The 21,251-nt window shown below is 45.1% G+C and overlaps 1 protein-coding gene across 1 annotated transcript in view; it reads left to right on the top strand.

Moving 5' to 3' along the window:
* PLCB4 (phospholipase C beta 4) overlaps positions 1 to 21,251 on the top strand; it is a 197,264-nt gene that overhangs the window by 16,044 nt on the left and 159,969 nt on the right. The window contains 1 exon segment of the mRNA XM_033142845.1: positions 6,940 to 6,995. The gene's annotated coding sequence lies outside the window, so the exon portion shown is untranslated.

Genomic DNA, 21,251 nt, shown 5'->3' on the forward strand with positions numbered 1-21,251 from the left:
ACCAATAAGGTCTGAGCCATGGAATCCTGCCTGGAATGTTTTCCCAACCCTTTCATAGATTAAAATAGGTTTGTGTTGCATCCAGATGTCAGTTTAAGGAAATTATTTAATGCAATTGTGCCTTCCTTAATGGTTTTAAAATTTAATAAAATGGATTTTTTTAAAAAAAAATCCAGTCCTTCAGGTGTGGGATTGATTCTGGCTTCTCTCACCAGCCGATACACTTTCTTTTTCTTCTTTTTTTGTCCCAAACGTTGAAACAAATTAGTAACCAAAGCAAGATAGGCAGCCTCTTGAATTTCGAGACGGTATCTCATGCTTTACTCCCATGAACTTGGCAGATAGAAATGAAAGTTTTTTTAACCTTGAAGGAAGTGTACAGTATGGGAAAATGTGGCCAAGAAAGATACAGCATGTGGCTTAGGGGTTGTTGATTTGTGTGTGTGTGTGTGTGTGTGTGTGTGTGTTTAAAGCAACCATGCAAAACACACCCACCTGCCCCTGCCCCTCCTCATAGGAGTACAAATAACTCTTCAATATCCTTGAAGAGCTGTGGACTAGAAAATAAATGCAAGATGAAAAATACATTACTTTGTGCCCACAAAAGTATTTAAGAAAGTAATTAACAATTAGTTGGAATGCAACAGGAAATGGAAGGAAGCTTGTTCCCTCATCTCTTTTCCCCGAAGACCAGCAAGTTTTAATTATTGTTATCTTTATTTACACTAATTGTCTGGAGCTGTTTGGAAAGGATGGAGGAATGGGAAAGAATTGAAACCTGAGGGTGCCATCTCCGTCTCCTTCGCGTACCACACAGGTCTCGGCTGCTGACGATGTGATACTGGTGGGCACCTCTTCCTAAAGTGCTTGCAAAAGCTGCAAGCTCGTCGGGTGAGATTTAGAAGCATGATGGTGCAAATGAAGGAAGCCTCTTGGTTGTTGACCGATGGGTTTCATACAGCCTGTAGACATCTATATCTCTTCCTGCCAGAGATTGTAATGTAAATGCAGGGCTGGCTTACACATCATACAAACGTTAACAGCCCTGCTGGACAAGGCGAAAGGCCCGTGATGTCCAGCAGTGAAAACGGAACCCAGCAGCTTCAAAGTGAGACGATCAAACGAACCAAAAGGGTGGGATCCCAGGTCGTTTCCAGATGACTTGCTCATTGAACTTTCTTCCCGACGTCTTTGCACAAAGCTTGTAGGGAAGTTGGCTGTTCACTGGGCATTCATTCAGATTTGATTGCAGCGAGGTTAGAAGATATGTCTACTTTCAGGTACATTCTCCTGGCAATTTCCTTTGCTGCAAAAAGTCCATTTAGGGGTTGTGCAGGGGAGCAGCTGTGTTGGTTAAAAGCGCCGATTCCGTACACCCTGGGCAATATATGGCAGCAGAAGGAAGGCAGGCAGATTTTGCAAACAATTTACACACCTGTTTTTTTCCTGCTTGACCCCTTGTGCAGGATGAAACCCCAAATGTTGATAACCTCTAAGCAGAATGTAGCTGGGATTGTGCAGTGACTGAGAGCAGGTGGGAACTGGGCTGTCGAAAAGATGTGACAATCTTAAAACCGGCAACTGTCATGTGGTTTATTTTAGTTGAATGATTGGTGAAGTTTGCTATGTGGGAAGATAAGATCTGACCTGTGGGGCATCTTATGATAGTTATGGTTATAATGGGTGTTGTATGATCCTTGTTTATGAAGGACCGAAACATTTGGTGGAACAGTGCAAGCTCCATTTGATCTCTGCTAATGAAAAGTGCGCCATTCCAGGGAAGAATAAGTACATTTCAGCTCGAATGTTGAGTGTACTTTAGAAACATGTTGTTCGTAGATGGTGGCTGCGATTTTCTCTCCTTTTGCAGTGTGTTTATGGTTTATTTGCTTCTAGCAGTGTATCTATGGAAGCTGTGTCTGCTCACAGATAGCAAGGCTGGAAAACCTCAAATAGCGGGTTGAAAATGCCATTTTTATTTGCCTGAAATTCAGTTCTATGCAGGGTTGGCTCTTAACCATTGAAGGTGATTTCTAAATCATTTGCAGTTGTTGTTGTTGTTGTTGTTGTTGTTGTTGTTGTGGTGGTGTGTTATGGTGCTGTGTGTTATGGTGCTGTGTGTAAATATAAGTACCGAGGATATACAAAACAGGCAATTCCCGCCAGGTCATGTCAGCTAGAATAGACAAAGTGTGTGGCAGGGATATCTGTCCCTTGCCTTTTGCATCTCCCTGCATAAGTAATGGGGCCAGGAGTCTTCCTGCAGCCCGGGACATAATTCAGTTATGTTTCATGGCTGCGTTTGCAAGGACCTGGTCACTGTCAGACTACATTAACTAGATGATAAGAGAAGTCGTTTCACTTTCACTCACATTCCCCCCCAAATCTGTATCTCCCTCTGGCCATGTTTGTGATTGCCTGTTCTCTGCAGAGCCTTAAATTAAGCGAATATTGAGCTGCACATGGGAACTATTATCATTTGTCAATTGCATAATCATGCTTTGTCATAGAAACTTGACAAGAGAAGCCAGTCCTGGTCTTCTGTTGCTGCCAAACCATGGAGACGATGTGCTTTGGTGACTGTGCTTACCCCCCCCCCCCCTTTTCCTTTACAAATGAGAACAATGCATTTAAAAATGTCCACGCTGTGAAAACAACTGCATTATAGAATCAGAAATGGTTGTGAGGGGAAGATTGCTGGTGGCAGTCAACCAAATTGTTTTGGTCTATATTGGACATCACACCCTCCAACATTTTTCTAATGAAAATAGGGACGTAAATACATTTACAACAACAACAACAACAACAACAACAACAACAACAACAATTTATTACTTACAACAACAACAACAACAACAACAACAATTTATTACTTATACTCCACCCATCTGGTCGGGCCTCTCCAGCCACTCTGGACAGCTTCCAACAGGATATTATAAACACAATAAAACTTCAAACATTAAAAACTTCCCTAAAGAAGGGTTGCCTTCAGATGTCTTCTAAGAGTCAGATGGGAGGGCGTTCCACAGGGTAGGCGCCACTACCGAGAAGGCCCTCTGCCTGGTTCCCTGTAACCTCACTTCTCACAGTGAGGGAACCGCCAGAAGGCGCTCGGAGCTAGACCTCAGTGTCTGGGCAGAATGATGGGGGTGGAGATGCTCCTTCTAATTTACATTTCAAAATATTCATTTAAACAACCATAAATCAATGACTTCCCTTCTCTTTCTGTGTTCATTTTGCATACCATACATCCCTGCATATTTTACATGCACTAAACCATTCAGTATCCCATAGTTACATCCATCAAAACTTATTTACACTGTTGAATTTATCTTAATGCTACCAGCGTTTTTTAAAGCACACAATTTTCACCTATATATTCGACAAATACTTTCCAGTCTTCTTTAAACGTAGATTCTTCTTGTTCTCTTATTATATATGTTAAATCTGCAAGCTGTGCGTATTCCATCAGTTGTAAGTTGTCATTCTTCTTTGTTTGGGACATCGCTCGTTTTCCATTTTTGGGCTAGCAAAACACGGGCCGTAGTAGTGGCATACATAAATAACCTTTTTTTTGACACCTGGGAATTTCCATCTGAATTATTCCCAACAAAAAGGACTCTCTCTTTTTTTGGAAAGGTACCTTTAAACATTTTTTTCCCCAATTCATTATATATCATTTCCCAATACTCTTTTACCCTTTTACAAGTCCACCACTTGTGATAAAACGTACCCTCAACTTCATTACCTCTACAGCACTTATCTGATTCAGACTTATATTGTATAAGTCCTCCTTGGATGTTTTTAAACAGAGGTTGGATTGCCAAGGATGCTGTAGTTGGGATACATGCATTGCAGGGGGTTGGACTAAATAACCTTCGGGATCCCTTCCCATGCTACAATACAGTGATTCATTGTTGTGGGAGATATGAACCTCTTGACAATCCTCTCCACGGGATTTGGTGTTTCTTTAGTCTTCCTCAACATAGTGCCCTCTAGATGTTGTTGGGACTCCATTTCCCATTAGCTCCAGCACGTATAGCCATATTAGTCAAGAGAGTTCTTCTTCTTCTTCTTCTTGTTTAGTCGTTTAGTCGTGTCCAACTCTTCGTGACCCCATGGACCAGAGCACGCCAGGCACTCCTGTCTTCCACTGCCTCCCGCAGTTTGGTCAAACTCGTGTTAGTAGCTTTGAGAACACTGTCCAACCATCTCATCCTCTGTCGTCCCCTTCTCCTTGTGCCCTCAATCTTTCCCAACATCAGGGAGTCTTCTCTTCTCATGAGGTGGCCAAAGTACTGGAGCCTCAGCTTCAGGATCTGTCCTTCCAGTGAGCACTCAGGGCTGATTTCCTTCATAATGGATAGGTTTGATCTTCTTGCAGTCCATGGGACTCTCAAGAGTCTCCTCCAGCACCATAATTCAAAAGCATCAATTCTTTGGCGATCAGCCTTCTCTGTGGTCCAGCTCTCACTCCCATACATCACTACTGGGAAAACCATAGCTTTAACTATACGGACCTTTGTTGGCAAGGTGATATCTCTGCTTTTTAAGATGCTGTCTAGGTTTGTCATGCTTTTCTCCCAATAAGCAGGCATATTTCCTGCCTAACGCTATTTGGAGGGGACCGGGTTGGGGAAGGCTGCAGTGGCCCCCAGTGACACAGGAGGCTGCATTATGCCATGTTAGACCATGGGCCCATTTAACTCATTATTGTCTTGACCGACATGTAGTGGCTTTCTGGGGTTTAATATGGGAGACATTCTCAGCCCTGTCTGAAGAGGCTGGGGATTGAACCCGGGACCATAGGGGGAAATTGTGCACACTTGAAAATGTTAGCACCATTAAGATGAATTAAACAGCGTAAATAAGTTTTGATGGGTGTGATAATGGAATACTGAATGGTTTAGGTTTTTTTGTAAAATATGCAAGGATTTATGATATTGTAAAATGAACCATGGAAAGCGAAGAAGGGAAGTCATTGATATTTTAAGGATGTTGAAATGAATATTTTAAATTGTAAAACAGAATAATTAATAAAAATTATATAATTGAAAAAAGAGAACCTGGGACCCTCTACATGTTCTCGCCCAGAGCCCCATGAGCTAGTTGTTCCCTTCTGCTCCATTGCTAGCTATTTCGTGCTGGTTTTGTGGAAGGTGAAGCTGAAGCATTTGCCACACATGATAGTGGGGGGAAAGGGGGGGAATTGTGGAGTGTGAAATGTGGCCCACCATCCTGTAATTTCATTTTGCCTCTTCTGTGGTTGTGCACAATCATTGCAATGCACTGCCGCGGAGGACCTCTGTGCCATTTCATCTTGGCTCGGAGAAGCTTCTGGCTCTGGGCGAGGAGCTGTGGAAGAGGGCTTAAAGCTCGCATCTCCCCGTTGCCTAGGCAACAGGGTGATGCTTGCTCTCTTTCGGTGTCACGCTGCAAGACTTCAGCACAGAAGAGAGAGCGTTGCTCTCAGGCAAAGTGCACTTGTCTTGTTTCCAGCCCTGCGCTGCAAGGCTGCAGTGCAGCACAGGGACAGAGGGAGATGGGTATTCTTGTTGCATCTCTGAAAGGAGCCTGTTCATCCTGTTTGGCAGCCTCTGAAAGGGGCTGCAAAGCTCCAGGGTGTAATTTGACAGCCCCAGCTTTTGGTGCTATTTTATTTTATTTTATTTTATTTTTTTGGACAGTGAAGGATGCACTCCAGTTATTGGTTTGGGCATGTGATACACAACTAAGTTTGGGAGTACCTAACTTGGATGAAGCTGGCTTTTGAACACTACGTGAAAATTCAGTACAGTCTGAATTCATGTGCTTTTTTAATTTTTACATTTACATTCTGCCTTTCCCCCAAGGAGCTCAAGGCACGGGACACAACCCGCCATCCTGCCCATTTTATTATCCCAATAGCCCAGTGAGGCAGGCTAGGCTGAGAGACTGTGACTGGCCCAAGGTCCTTCAGTGAGTTTCATTGCTGAGTTTGGGTTTGAACCCTGGTCTCCCAGGCCGCAGCCCAGATGCTTACCTAATGGTGCCAAATACTAGCAAGTTGCACGGGAGTTTGCGGCCAAAACAAACAGAATTGAGATGTGCAGAGAAATGGACAGGTAAAAGGCTCACAAACAACAGCTTGGAGCTGAAGCGGAAGGTGATGTCATATGTGTGGATGCGGGTTAATGTGTCTCCAGCTTTTTTCACGTGTTTGCGCCTCCCCTCTGAAGAAGCAAGCAAGACCTGGATTGTGATGCAGAGGGACGCTTTCTCCACACTGCAGTCACCCAATCTACTGTTAGTCCTTGGAGGAAAGTTCTGATTGCTTTCTGCACAGGCGTCCCGGAAAAAATAGCAATTTCAGGGGTGGCGATAGGGACTGAGGATTTTCAGTGGGACTGCCATGTTGGGGAAAAGGTTAATCCCTTCCTCGTGGACTAAAGTGCTGGTCTTGTTTTCTCCCCATCACCTGCTGTTGTTATAACAACAACAACAACAACAACAACAACAACAACAACAACAATAATAATATTTATTATTTGTACCCCGCCCATCTGGCTGGATTTCCCCAGCAAAGGACTGAACATCCAGACTCTCAACATCTCCTTTTAGGCTGTAAGACCTGCATGGAGCAATGTGAAATGTTGGCCGACTTCAGATCAAATTACGTTTTAAGGATGCACTAAAATCTTGGGACACCAGCCTGCCCTTGTCTCATTTATTTCATTAGGTTTAAGTGCATGCTTAACTCCTGTTGCAATCAGTGATTAAACCTTTGATTGTGCTCTTGGCTATCACTTGATGCCATTAATGGGGAGATGCCCAAGTTTGTGTTTTGAACAGCGGCGTAAATATCAATTGTGGAAATGCAATTTAATTTAGAGCGCTGTGAGCTTCACCACGCCACATTTCTCACTGCTTCTTGTTTTTCTTTTCTTTTCTTTTCCATAGACGAAAGAGCTGTTCTTCACAGCGAGAGCTTCTAAGATGTGATCTTGATTGAAAAGGTAGGTGTCCTCTCATGTAATCTAACTGAAAACTTGCAGTGCACTGAGAAATGGTGGGACCTCCTGGTTCATGGAAGTGGAAATAAAAATGGGCCTCTTTCTCAGAGGTTTAATTAGGAACAGTTGAAACCAACATTCTCTGCTTTCCTTGCTCCTCTGTCTCTGAATAGACAGAATACAAAGCTGCCCATTTTCTGTACATTTTTGCAGCTGTAGCACAGGGAGGGGAGAACCTTTGATTCTCCAGCTGTTGGACTATAGCTCCCTTCAGTCATAACTACTGTCTGTGCTGACTGGGGTTGATGGGAGATATACCGTATTTTTCGCTCCATAAGACGCACTTTTCCCTCTTGGAAAGGAAGGGGAAATGTCTGTGCGTCTTATGGAGCGAAGGCACTGGACGACAGCGGGATCCCTCGAGCGGAGGTAAACCTCTGCCGCTGGAGCCATGGCTCCCAGCGGCGGGGGAGGGACGAGATGCCCAAAATCGGGCTGCTCCCCCTTCTCCCTCCGCCCCCACCAGTGGCAGAAAAGTGGGAGAGGGGGAAGCAGCCTGAAATCGGGCTGCTTCCCTAGGCCCCGCCAGCAACAGATTCCGGTCTCCTTTGTACAAAGACTACTTTGTAGGCACCCCCTACAAATACACACACACCTTGACTTGATTCAACACACACACACACACACCCCGTTGAGTTTATTCAACACCCCCACCCCTTTATTTGATTCAACACCCCCTATGCACACACACACACACCTTTTTATTCAACACCACCTATGTGCGTGCGTGCACGCGCGCGCACACACACACACACACACACACCTTGACTTGATTCAACACACACACACACACACACACACACAGCCCTTGAGTTTATTCAACATCCCATCCGACCCTCCTCCCAGTTCGCTAGCAGCCTCCCCTTTCCCCTGAAGCCCCGGGAAAGTTTGGGAGCAGCGGGCAGGCTGTTCACTGTTGCCCCGTGCTCAGAATATTTTTTTCCTTGTTTTCCTCCTCTAAAAACTAGGTGCGCCCTATGGTCCGGTGCGCACTATGGAGCAAAAAATATATGGTAGTTCAGCGTCTTCAGGGGCAACTTCCCCCAAATCTCCTGTAGCAAGTTTTCTACCTAATTGGATGAGGCATCAGCTGGTTTTTAAAAGTAAATTGTGGACGTGCAGCTCTGCCTCCCCTCCCCGGTACTGATCCAGATTGACTCCCCTGTGCCTGCAGTTTTGTCTTTTTGAAATTGGGACCCGTGTATGTGTCTGTCTGTCTGTCTGTCTGTCTGTCTGTCTGTGTCTGTGTGTAGGCAGGCAGGCAGGTAGGGAACCCTTTGCATTTCTGATCCAGATCAGACTTCCTGTACTTGTGGTGTGGACTGTAGTGGGGAGCTCCAATTTGGGTTTCACAATCTGGATCAGAATTGTGGCGGCGGGGGGGGGGGAGGTTTAAGGCCCCCCTCCCAGGTCCTGATTCAGATTGGCTCCCCTAAACATGCATTTTTTAATTTTCTTTTTAAAGTAATCAAGAAATGTTTGTGTGCCCAGCTCTTCAAGTTTGGCTTCTTACGGATTGTGCTTCACACACAATTCACCACTCTGCATTTCAACCCTGGTTAAGAATTAGGTTTTGCCACTCAGTGGGATCTTATAGCCTGAGGCAGTGAAGGTTTTGTAGGTAGTGGCCTGGTTTTCACGTCACACTAAACTGTAGTTTGAAACAAACGATGGTTCAAGGACCCTGATGTTGGGAAAGATGGAGGGCACAAGGAGAAGAAGGGGACGACAGAGGGTGAGATGGTTGGACAGTGTTCTCGAAGCGACTAGCATGAGTTTGGCCAAACTGTGGGAGGCAGTGAAAGATAGGCGTGCCTGGCGTGCTCTGGTCCATGGGGTCACGAAGAGTCGGACATGACTGAACGACTGAACAACAACAACAACATGGTTCAAGGAGCATGAGTACTAAAAGTTCCTGCAAGTACTCCTTCTCCACTCTTCTTTCCATCATGCTACAGAGTCTGGCTTGTCCAGTTGTCCGAACCTCTGGTTTGTTTTTCTCCAAACAATGAACAGTATTCGAGGTTTGTTCTTGGCTTTTTGCCTGCAATTTTCTTGGAGACTGGTGTGAAACATATTACAAGCCCAAGATGACACCGCAAGCCAGACTCTGGCTTGTTTCATTTGTGGCATAACAACAACAACAGGAGAATGGGAAGAGCACAGTGGGAATTTTTTGAGCAGGAATTGATACCCATTCACATTCAACTATAGTTGGGTTTGTTTGTTTTTTAAATGCTATGGTTTAATGTGACGTGCAGACTTGGACCAGTGTGTGTTTGAGTAGGTTTTCATTTATATGTATACAAATATAAAACATGCCAGAATAGAACAGCATCTCATTAGTATTTTAGATGTTTACTGAATTTGATGTGCCTAGCAGGAACGAAGTCTGTGTACTGGGGATTTAAAAGAAAAAGAGATGGCAGGAAGGAAGGATTCATCATTCCAAAGAATGTAGCTGGATTTTGCATGCTTGTCACCAAATGAGACTTGAGGTGTCTACATAAGGCTCATAATAATTCTGTGTTAACAGAATGACGAAGCGGTTTAGCTGCTGAAGGATGCTTCTGGCAATTTCTGTAACGTTAGGGTAATTTGTGTCTGTTATACAAATTCCATCTGATTTCTGTCAATCAGGCCTGTGCGATTTGGTACTCGCCGCGCCAACAAACCAGCCCATCGGCAATGGAAGGTGGCCCAGAAATAATTAGATATATCTTTAAGTTTTCCTACATACCTGATGCTGCCCAAACACCTGGGAAGCTGGTCTTTGGCTCAGTAGATCCTAGGTTGTGTATGTGTGGATAGGGGTTTTGCTGAAGGTAACTTTTTAGTTTTACTTTACTTTTAGGGTTTTTAAAAGAATATGATTTAAATTTAGTTTTGGGAGTGACTACAGCTCTCCTAAAACCTCTCTCTCTCTCTCTCTCTCTCTCTCATTCTCTCCCTCTCTCCCTCTCTTATTTTCTCATTTCTAAATGGTGATAGCTGACTCTTCAGTGACTCCCTTTCATTAGAAACATGTCCAGCAGACAGAAAAAGCATGGAACTGTAGGATTGTTAAGGATAGTAGGAAAGGATGTATTGGATAAGTATTATGCTCCCTTCACTCACGCCAATATAGCTGGAAGCTAGTTTGCAGATTCGTTTGAATCTCTTAGTTAAGATCATTTCCTGGTGTCCCCTTTAATCTCTCTTAAAAGAATAAAGACACAAGAGTCTTTCTGACTAGAGTAACAAAAAGTTCACTCACATTTCAGTTCACAATTTGATCCCTGAAAGGCAGGCTTTACTTAGGAGTTAAATAAAGAGTGAGTTCATCTCAAATGGAGACTGAACTCACGTGCTGCTGGCTGAGAGTCAGCAGACAGCAAAATTACATTAAGACGACAAAATGGCTGCAGGAGAGAGCAGCATGGCAGCAAAAGAACAGCAAGACAAGTGAGCAAGTGAATCAAGGAAATCAAGACTGAGAAAATGGCTGCATGACTTGGCTCTTTAATGGAGTAAGCCAGAGCCACGCCCATCTACGTACACGGGTGGCACTGTGGTCTAAACCACTGAGCCTCTTGAGCTTGCTGATCAGAAGGTCGGCGGTTCGAATCCCCACGATGGGGTGATCTCCCATAGCTCTGTTCCAGCTCCTGCCAACCTAGCAGTTCGAAAGCATGCCAGTGCAAGTAGATAAATAGGTACCACTGTGGCGGGAAGGTAAGCTGCGTTTCCGTGCGCTCTGGTTTCCGTCACGGTGCCCCGTTGCACCAGAAGCGGTTTAGTCATGCTGGCCACATGACCCAGAAAGCTGCCTGTGGACAAACGACGGCTCCCTCGGCCTGAATGTGAGATGAGTGCCACAACCCTATAGTTACCTTTAACTGGACTTAACTGTCCAGGGGTCCTTTACCTTTTCCTATGCCCATCTCTCAGGTCACATGCAGGGGGAGGATGTTCCAGACCATTGGAACAGGAAGTTACACTGACTGGAGTAACATCCCCCTGCCTGTGCCCGCTCTAGGGAAACGAGGAATGTTGATTTGACTGTACCAATGTATTACATCCCACAGGAAGAATTCTCTTGCTGGCAGCTAGCAGGAGTCTGTGGACAGTCACTGCATGTCCGAAAAGGTATTGGTGGATGATAGGGCTTGTCTATCTAAGGAGATATCCAGGCCCTGGTGGTGGAACTCATGCCCTCCCTTGGAACCCTCTAAAATGATAGATATCAGAAAAAAGTTGGCGGTGGGGAGGAGGGCAAAGCCTGTCATTTGATCACCACCCCCTGGTATGACAAGATGGCAGATTCAAGGGTCTTAGTGTGAGGGGGAAACTGGCAGATTGCAGAAAGGCAGAAAAGCAGAAATGTAGCATTCACCGGCAGAACACACCAGTGGTTTAAGCCAGTGGTTCTCTTTCCCCCCTGTAATTTTTATTAAATGTTCTCTTTTACATTTTAGAATATTCATTTAAACAACCTTAAAACATCAGCGACTTCCCATCTTCTCTTTCCATGGTTCATTTTGTATAACATAAACCCCTGCATATTTTATATAAACTAAACAATTCAGTATTGCATTATTACATCCATCAAAACTTATTTACACGGTTGAATTTATCTTAATGCTGCCCACGTTTTCAAATATACAGCTCTCCCTCCATATAATCAATAAACATTTTCCAATCTTCTTTAAATGTATGTTCTTCTTGTTCTCTTATTCTATATGTTAAGTGCGCAAGCTGTGCATATTCCACCAGTTTAAGTTGCCATTCTTAAGCCAGTGGTTCTCAAAGTGGGTGGGAGGAGAGGATGGCAAATGTGGCAGGAAGATTCAAGGACAATCAAAGTAGGGTAACATTGAAACATATCAGTGTAGTACCATATCATATCGTATCGTATTGTATTGTATCAAAAATATTCTTTTCGGGAGGGGATATGCAACCACAAACACGCCTCTTTTCATGAGCATGGTCTATAACTTCTACAGTTCTCCCCGACATATTGTTACAAACAGGGATTTTCAACTCTGACAGATAAGAGAGATCCAAAAAGAGAAAGGCTTCTTTGTGTCGATGAGGAGATGAGAGTTTGTTTGTCTCGGTTCAGATCTAATATAAACGTGACGACCCGGCAAAAGCAAAATCACACCTTGTGTTCGTATACATGCTTAAGGTACATATGCAAGAAGCTGGTTTATTATTATATTTTGGGAGCGATTCGTGTTCTTAGGTAGTTGCATTGTTTTATAATTTCTGGATGTTCTGTGATCATATAATAAAACAGTTGTGTTCTTTCTTAAAAACCAAGCACTCTGCTAGGAGTTTGTTTCTTTTTGTTTTCCAGTGTATTTGTTATCCAGAAGAATATTCAGTGCAGGGCAAGCATTTTTTTTATTATTCTGAAAGTGTGTCCCAGGAAGGCGGGGGGAAGTGTGGGGACCACTGCTTTTAAGCAGTCATAATGTGCAGAGCAGGGGTGGGTTAAGTGATGGATGGAGGGAGCGCATGGAGAAGTTGAACGGAGAACAGAGGGAGTGGAAGAAACAGGAGACAGAGAGTAGCAGGGGAAAGCCAGCACCTGGGTAGGAGAAATGAGGGGCAGAGAGAGAAGGGGCATGGGTTAGGAGTGGTCAACCACAGGGACAAATCATAAGCAGCTCAGGGAGCCTTAGGAATAGAATTAAAAAGGAAAGCAGAAAAGGAAAGGATTGGGAAGACCCGGAGACGGTGGGAAACCCATAGAGCTCCCTGAGACAGAGAGGAGATTAAAACAACAACCAAACGCTGTCCTGAAAACAAACTAGCCTAGTAAAACTTGAGGAGGAAGCAGTGAAACGCAGAAGCAAAAGTGTATTATAAAAAAGGCTGGCTTTGGAACAGAGGATCTGATTTGGGAAGCAAACTGCCGGGAAACATCTGCTGGGCGTTCTGTGTGGAGAGGGAGCAGCAAGCAGGAGCTCAATGCAACAGTCTCCTGCAGTAAGAGCTTTCGCAGTGGGCCTCCCCACCCCCCATCCTGCCGGTGCCTCCGATTGGGTGCTGCCAAGATGTGGCATTATCAAGCAAAGCCCTCTGGCAGGACTTTCTCTGTGTCTGTTGCAATGCCGTCTGATGCGTTTGCAGTGCCAGTTGGCCAGCAGGAATGCCCATCGCCGTGATTCTCCCTTAATCTGGTTATGAATTCGCTCACTCTTCTGCTTTTTTTTTTTTTAACTATTCTTCTCGGTCCGGTTTTTGCAAGCCCTTCCCTGCAGTGCAACTGTACATCTAAGTGGGACTGAGCCAAAAGTGTGCAATGTCTAGTGAAAACCTTTCGCTCCCCAGTGAATTGTACCCCTCTCCCTGTTTGTTTGTTTGTTTGTTTGTTTGTGAAGTGGAGTGTCTGTGCGTATGTCCCTGGCCTGCAAAAGGGGGCAAAGTTGTTTTCTTTCTTTCTTGTTAGCTCTATCTGTAGCCTGAGTGCCATCAAAATGGACCTCAGAGTTGCAGGATGCAGTGCACACATAGCAGTGTTCCAGTTAAATACACCTATTTAATCAAATTAACAATAAGAGTGGTGTAAGAGCTTATCCCTTCCCACTATTGTAAAGGTAAAATACCCCTGGACAGTTAAGTCCTGTCAAAGGCAATTATGGGGTGCAGCGCTCATCTTGCTTTTCAGGCCGAGGAAGCCGGCATTTGTCCACAGACAGCTTTCCGGGTCATGTGGCCACCATGACTAAACCGCTACTGGAGCAACGAGACACTGTGACAAGTGCCAGGGCGCACAGAAATGCTGTTTGCCTCCCCGTCAGAGCGGTACCTATTTATCTACTTGCGCTGGCGTGCTTTCGAACTGCTAGGTTGGCAGCAGCTGGGACAGAGCAATGGGAGGTTGGCAGGAGCTGGGACAGAGCAATGGTTCGAATCCCCGTCATGGGGATTCAAACCGCCAACCTTACGATCAGCAAGCCCAAGAGGCTCAGTGGTTAGACCACAGTGACACCCATGTCCCCCTCCCACTATGTAACCCAGTTTGCTACTGGGGTGGCTAGACCTCAGATTGCTGCCTCTTCCTTCCTCTCAAGCTATGCCTAAGTCACCGTGGTGAAATTTGCCCACAGCCTAATTCCTGTTTCTCCCCCCCCCCCCCCGCTATTTCTTCTTTGCCTTTGCTTCATCCCTGGAATATACCTAAATATACCACATTTTTATCCTCTGGATGGTTAATCTTCCCTTCTTCTCCAGCGAGGAGACTTCCCCAAGCAAGCTATCTCATAAAACAAGCGATTAGTGCTCTGCATACTAATGACCCTTTTGCATATAAACTGATTTTTTTTTTAACTTCCTGAATAGAAAATCCACACTGCAGAATTCTCACCTCTAGATCTAAGGAAACAAAGAGAATCATGCAGGAGAAGAAGGTCCTTAGGTTAGAATGGTACCTTGGTTTTCGAACTTAATCCATTCCGGGAGTCCGTTCGAATCCCGCAACCGTTCAAAAACCAAGGTGTGGCTTCTGATTGGCTGCAGGAGCTTCCTGCACTTAAGCAGAAGCCACGTCGGACATTCGGCTTCTGAAAAATGGTCGCAAACCGGAACGCTGACTTCCGGGTTTGCGGCGTTCGGGAGCCGATTTGTTCCGGCAACTAAGCCGTTCGGGAACCAAGGTTTGACTGTATATTGGGGATTTTAAAGCAATGTATGTTTGTACAGCGCTGGTAACAGAGTGCTGCCAAGCAAGCAGTAATTAAGTAGCAGCAGCTCTCTTAATTGAACTACACGACCCAGCTGCCCAGCAAATTGGCTGTATGCGTAATTCAGGCTTCTATCATTTTAAAAATAATGCCAGGCACACAGAAATAGACAAAAATGTACCTTTTGCGCAGTGCTAGGAAAAAGGGTGCCGGAACTAACCATGAAGTTGTTATAGCAAGCGGCACACTCATAACCAGTGGCGGAGCTTCATGCTTTGGCACCGGGTGGTGGTGGTGGTGGAGAACAGGCGGGGGCGGGGCTGGCGCGTGTCCTGGGGGTGGGGCACGCTGCCTGCAGGGGCATGGCGCCCAGTGCGGGTGGGAGGGCAGCCACGATGGCACCCCACCGGGATTGCGCTGCCAGGGGTGGTGCGCTCCCCTGCACTCCATTTCCTCCGCCAGTGCTCATAACCAGGTTGTTGTTGTTGTTTTGAGAAGAAAGGTATCATTTCTGTGTACCCCTGAGTACCCCTTGAGGGTTGGGGAAAGTGCTTCCCTTGTTGTCAGGGATTTACTCCTTCCCTTGGATGTTGCTCAGGAGTAACGACAAACCTTTAGGTAAGCTAAAACTATTCATTGTCCATAATGGAATTACAAAGTCTCTGCAGCCATGACTGCTCGGTCAGTCTCAGTTTCTCGGAGTGGCGGGCTTTCGCGCCCCTGCCAACACAACCAACAGCTCGGCACCCTAAAATGACTTCTGCGTCTCCTCCTACCCCCCCCCTGCTCATCTTCCTGTCTGTGACTGACGGTGCTGGGTCTCTGCTCTGTCATCACCAAGCCTGGCATCTCCCTCTCTTCTGGAGACATTTCTGACTGGGGCTGGAGGAGGAAGGTGAATCTGTGGAGATTATGGGTGGCTGTTCTCTATATCCCAGTGACCCCCCCTTCCCCTAGAGGAATCGCTATCTTCCCTCCCAGCTCTAGCTTGCTCCTCTCTCTCTCCCTGCTCCTCCCGAGTAGTCCCTCTTTCCCTGACACTTGTGGTAAGTGAGTTTGGAAGAAAAACAATCGCTCTGATTCATAAAGACCTTGGTTCTCAAACTTAATCTGTTCCTGGAGCCAGAGTCGACTCCCGAAACCATTCGAAAACCAAGGCGTGGCTTCCGATTAGCTGCAGGAGCTTCCTGCACTCAAGCAGAAGCCGCGTCGGACATTCGGCTTCCAAAAAACGTTCACACACTGGAACACTCACTTCCGGGTTTGCTGTGTTCGGGAGCCGATTTGTTTGGGAGCCAAGCCATTTGAGTACCAAGATATTGGCTGTATTGGCTTTCGTCAGATGTCGGAGTGAGCTATAGTTTAGTGTGACATGAATGAGCCTAGGGAGGCTTGGGCTTGTGTGCCCCCTTCCACTATGTATTTATAAAAATACTTGTATCCCGCAATTTCATTCTTTTAATTAAAAATATCAAAGCAGTTATATCTGTGCAATAAAAGCCACATAAAAATGGAAAATCACAGACCACCAGTTAACTATTAGTATTAGGCTACATAAGCCTAGTAGCATTAAAATGTTTTCAGGAAATGCTTACAGGTTAAAACAGAAGGCTGAATCTCTGTTGGAAGAGCCTTTCAGAGAACTGGGCTGATGACACTAAAGGCTTGGCTTCATGTTGATGTCAAACGAGTCTTGCCAATTTGGAGAACTACCAGTGATGGTACTGTAGATAATCTCAGTGATCAAGCTGGGATAGCAGGTTTATATGCTTTATTTGGACTGATATATGTTGGCGGTGGAAATTTGCTTCATATCATTTCCATCTCTGCTTCCAATGGTCTCATCCTGTAATTTCAAAGTGAGACGTGGAGAATTTTAGGGTCTTTTATTGCCTTCTTTATGGTACAGAAGTGAGAGTTGGACCATAAAGAAGACTGATCGCCGAAGAATTGATGCTTTTGAATTATGGTGCTGGAGGAGACTCTTGAGAGTCCCATGGACTGCAAGAAGATCAAACCTATCCATTCTCAAAGAAATCAGCCCTGAGTGCTCACTAGAAGGACAGATCCTGAAGCTGAGGCTCCAATACTTTGGCCACCTCATGAGAAGAGAAGACTCCCTAGAAAAGACCCTGATGTTGGGAAAGATGGAGGGCAGAAGGAGAAGGGGACGACAGAGGATGAGATGGTTGGACAGTGTTCTCGAAGTGACTAACATGAGTTTGGCCCAACTGCGGGAGGCAGTGAAGGATAGGCATGCCTGGCGTGCTCTGGTCCATGGGGTCACGAAGAGTCGGACACGACTGAACAACAACAACAACAACAATAACAACAAATTGTCATGGAATTCTACTCAATATGATCCACAGCAGAACTCCAACGTATAGTTAGCAGAGTAAAAACTTAAACGCATTGCAGGATTCCCAAAAAATAGACCAGAGGCAATTAATATTTCTTCCAGCAGAACTTTACTGCTACTGAAGGCAAATCAGCATCATGGTCACAAATCCAGTACATTCAGGATTGGCACTGTCCATAAGAAATCCAGTTGCAGCAGACTTAACTTAAAATTACATTAATTTATAATAAGTCTAAACCTTAGCACTAAGCATATGGTGTACAGAACACCACATCAGAAGGGGAAAAAAGAAAGAAAGTGAAAGTGAAACCCAGGATCCTTCTGGCCCTAGTTTTATAGTCAGCATGACCTTGACAGAAGAGATAAGAGAACCAGTTTAAACCATCTGTACTCAGATTCTCTGAAGGAATAATCCAAACATCATGAACCTTCTGCTTGTTTAATTCACATAGAGAAACTTCCAGAACCCTCTTGAATTAACTAGAATAGGAAAGATCTCTACACATCAGATCAATACTTTCTGCACTAAGAAGTGCAAACTATCAGGCCATAAGTGTGTCATAGAATTGTAGAGTTGTAAGGGACCATGAGGGGAAACGGGTGGTGCTGTGGTCTAAACCACAAAGTCAAGGGCTTGCTGATCAGAAGGTCGGTGGTTCGAATCCCCGCGACGGAGTGAGCTCCCATTGCTCTGTCCCTGCTCCTGCCAACCTAGCAGTTCAAAAGCACAAAGTGCAAGTAGATAAATAGGTACCGCTCTGGCGGGAAGGTAAACAGCATTTCCGTGCACTGCTCTGGTTTCTCCAGAAACGGCTTAGTCATGCTGGCCACATGACCCGGAAGCTGTATGCCGGCTTCCTCGGCCAATAATGCGAGATGAGTGCCGCAACCCCAGAGTCGTCCATGACTGGACCTAACGGTCAGGGGTCCTTTACCTTTAAGGGACCACAAGAGTCATTTAGTCCAGCCCCCTGCAATGCAGGAATATTTTAAGTCAGAATGAGGCACGAACCCACAACCCTGAGATTAAGAGTCTCATGTTATACTAACTGAGCTGTTCCACACAAAGTAAAATTTGATCAGCAGGTTGTACACCGAGGACGATTCTGGCAGTTGCTCTTAATACTGAAGACAGACGTTTTAGCAGGTTTGGGCTTGGAGAGTCATAATGTGCTATTTTGACTCTTGTGAAGAGAGAGTGGAAGGGGCTGGATCTACTTTTGTCTAATTTGCTTTGACCTGGGTGCAGCTTACTGCTGCCTTTTAAAGGGGAACGATGAAGTTGCAGCCAGACCCAATTTCAAACCTAATTTTTGGCTAGTCTCAAGCCTAATTTTCAGCTACAATCTGTATTTGTAGCCAAGGGTCTAACCTAGGGCGGCTCTACCATTAGACAGATTGAGACAGCTAGCCTCGGGCTGCTGATTTTGAGTGTTGTAAGAAACAACAACAACAACAACCCACACCTAGCAACTTATTAGTTAATTTAACATTGCTGCATTTTTACTCCTGGAGAGAAGTGCTTGTGTAGTCTTCTGTTTCGGGTGGCAGAATAATGTGGTCAGCCTTGAGAATGGTGTAGCTTGATGGGAGGGTGGTGGCCCCATTTTACTCTTTTGACTGCAGCCCTGGATCTAACCCTTCATTAGTTCATTTCTGTTGGGATGGATGCACCTGTGGAATTCCTGTGTCAGCTTCATCCTTGCTGTGCTGTGTCTGTGTTCTCTCTAGTACTATTTAACATTTATATGAAATAGTCGGTTGACATGATCTATAGCGCTGGAGCACCTTAGCAAAACATCTAGGACAAGTGTAGCTGTCTGTCTTACATCACTTCTCCAGGGGTGGAATGGGTGAAGGCCAACACACAGAAGCCCTGTGGCCGCAATTGTACTGTTGACTGTTTTACAGTAGTTTTTACGATGGCTTTTTTAATAAAAAAAATGGGTTGATGGTCTGTTTGGTTTTCCTAAGGGTTGCTGCATAAGAGTATTGCATTTCACTGTGAGTTATTGGAAGCCACTTCAAAGTTTTGTGCCTAGGTAGAATATAAATTTGCAAAATCAATAAGGACTTGACATAAAAAGCTGCCCGCAATATGTGCAAAGGGGGTTGGGGGGCTGGTGGTTTCATGAGAGAAGGTGCTCCAGGGTATCCTTTTTAATTAAGTTCAGTTCTGTGGTTACATGGCATCACTTTATGTATCTGAGTGCTAAGGGACACCTGGTATTTAAGCCATAGATTTCAGTGGCATGCTGCCAACTGACTAGGGCGACTAGGCTGGTCCACTAAATGTTCCTGGTAAATTGGAATACAGTGGTACCTCGGGCTAAGAACTTAATTCGTCATGGAGGTCCGTTCTTAACCTGAAACTGTTCTTAACCTGAAGCACCACTTTAGCTAATGGGGCCTCCCGCTGCTGCTGCACCACCAGAGCACAATTTCTGTTCTTATCATGAAGCAAAGTTCTTAACCTGAAGCGATATTTCTGGGTTAGCTGAGTCTGTAACCTGAAGCATATGTAACCTGAAGTGTATGTAACCTGAGGTACCACTGTATATCTACAGGTGAAACTCGAAAAATTAGAATATTGTGGAAAAGTCCATTTATGTAAGCAATTGTTTTCATTAGCTATTGGAGTTTAATATATGAGATAGACTCATGACATGCAAAGCGAGATATGTCAAGCCTTTGCTTGTTATAATTGTGATGATTATGGCGTACAGCTGCTGAAAACCCCAAAGTTGAAATTGTTAATTTGGGGTTCTCATCAGCTGTACGCCATAATCATCACAATTATAACAAATAAAGGCTTGACATATCTCGCTTTGCATGTCATGAGTCTATCTCATATATTGTTGTTGTTGTTCAGTCGTTCAGTCGTGTCCGACTCTTCGTGACCCCATGGACCAGAGCATGCCAGGCACACCTATCCTTCACTGCCTCTCGCAGTTTGGCCAAACTCATGTTAGTAGCTTCGAGAACACTGTCCAACCATCTCATCCTCTGTCGTCCCCTTCTCCTTGTGCCCTCCATCTTTCCCAACATCAGGGTCTTTTCTAGGGAGTTTTCTTGGAGTTTTCTTGGCAGGGATACTGGAGTGGCTTGCCAGTTCCTTCTCCAGGTGGATCACGTTTGGTCCAAACTCTCCACTATGACCTGTCTATCTTGACCTGTCCATAGCTTCCCTGAGTAATTCAAGCCCCTTCGCCACGACAAGGCAGTGATCCAGGAAGGGGATCTCATATATTAGTTTCACCTTTTAAGCTGAATTACTGAAAGAAACGAACCTTTCCACGATATTCTAATTTTTCGAGTTTCACCTGTACATTTTTGGAGTGAGGAATTACTAACAATTTATCTTCTAAGTCATCTGCACTAGGGGGTTCTTTCTGGGTTAGCGGAGTCTGTAACCTGAAGCGTCTGTACCCTGAGGTACCACTGTATTAAAGTATTATAGCCTGGTGCCTCCTTCCCAAAGTCGAGGGAAGCTTCTGCCTGGCTTAGGGAGGGAGTCTGACAGGGTGCAAAAGCCCCCCCCCCCACCTTTCCAAAACCTATCTGAGGTGCTGACTTGTGCCCGTGATTGAGGGGCCCCAGAGTGCACTGCATGTGTGTGATGTCATGCGTACGATGTCACATCATCAGGAGGAGGCCACACACCTCCTCAACATTGAGGGGGCCTGGCCCCCTCCCCACAGTTATTAAAGGGTTGGAAGACACCTCAGCCCTATGGAATTGGTGCCAGGGTCGCCTGCCCTTTACGGCAAAGGGAAATTGCATCCCTGTCTTTTCCTACAATATGAAGTGACGCCGCAGCACCGGAGAGAGCCCTGAAAATATGCTGCCACTGCTCGTTCATGTTTTGAGATAATAGGGGATGAAATGCCAAGGGTTGCTAATTAAATAAATGCAATGGAATTGTTTTGTTTAGGCCCTATTCCTCACCACATCTCCAAGTTGGGCTGGTTTTAAATCACGGTCTACCTTGTCGCCAGAAGATGATTAAACAAACCAACACACATTACATCAAGCTCCCTAGCTGCTACCGTATTTCCTAAATATAAGTGCATGTTGCTTGATGATTTATTGTCACGGTTCTCAGCCAGCACACACATATATCCATAATAACAATCCAAAATACATTCTAAAACATAACCTATAAAC

This window comes from Lacerta agilis, chromosome 3 (assembly GCF_009819535.1).
Source record: "Lacerta agilis isolate rLacAgi1 chromosome 3, rLacAgi1.pri, whole genome shotgun sequence".
Taxonomy (NCBI): domain Eukaryota; kingdom Metazoa; phylum Chordata; class Lepidosauria; order Squamata; family Lacertidae; genus Lacerta; species Lacerta agilis.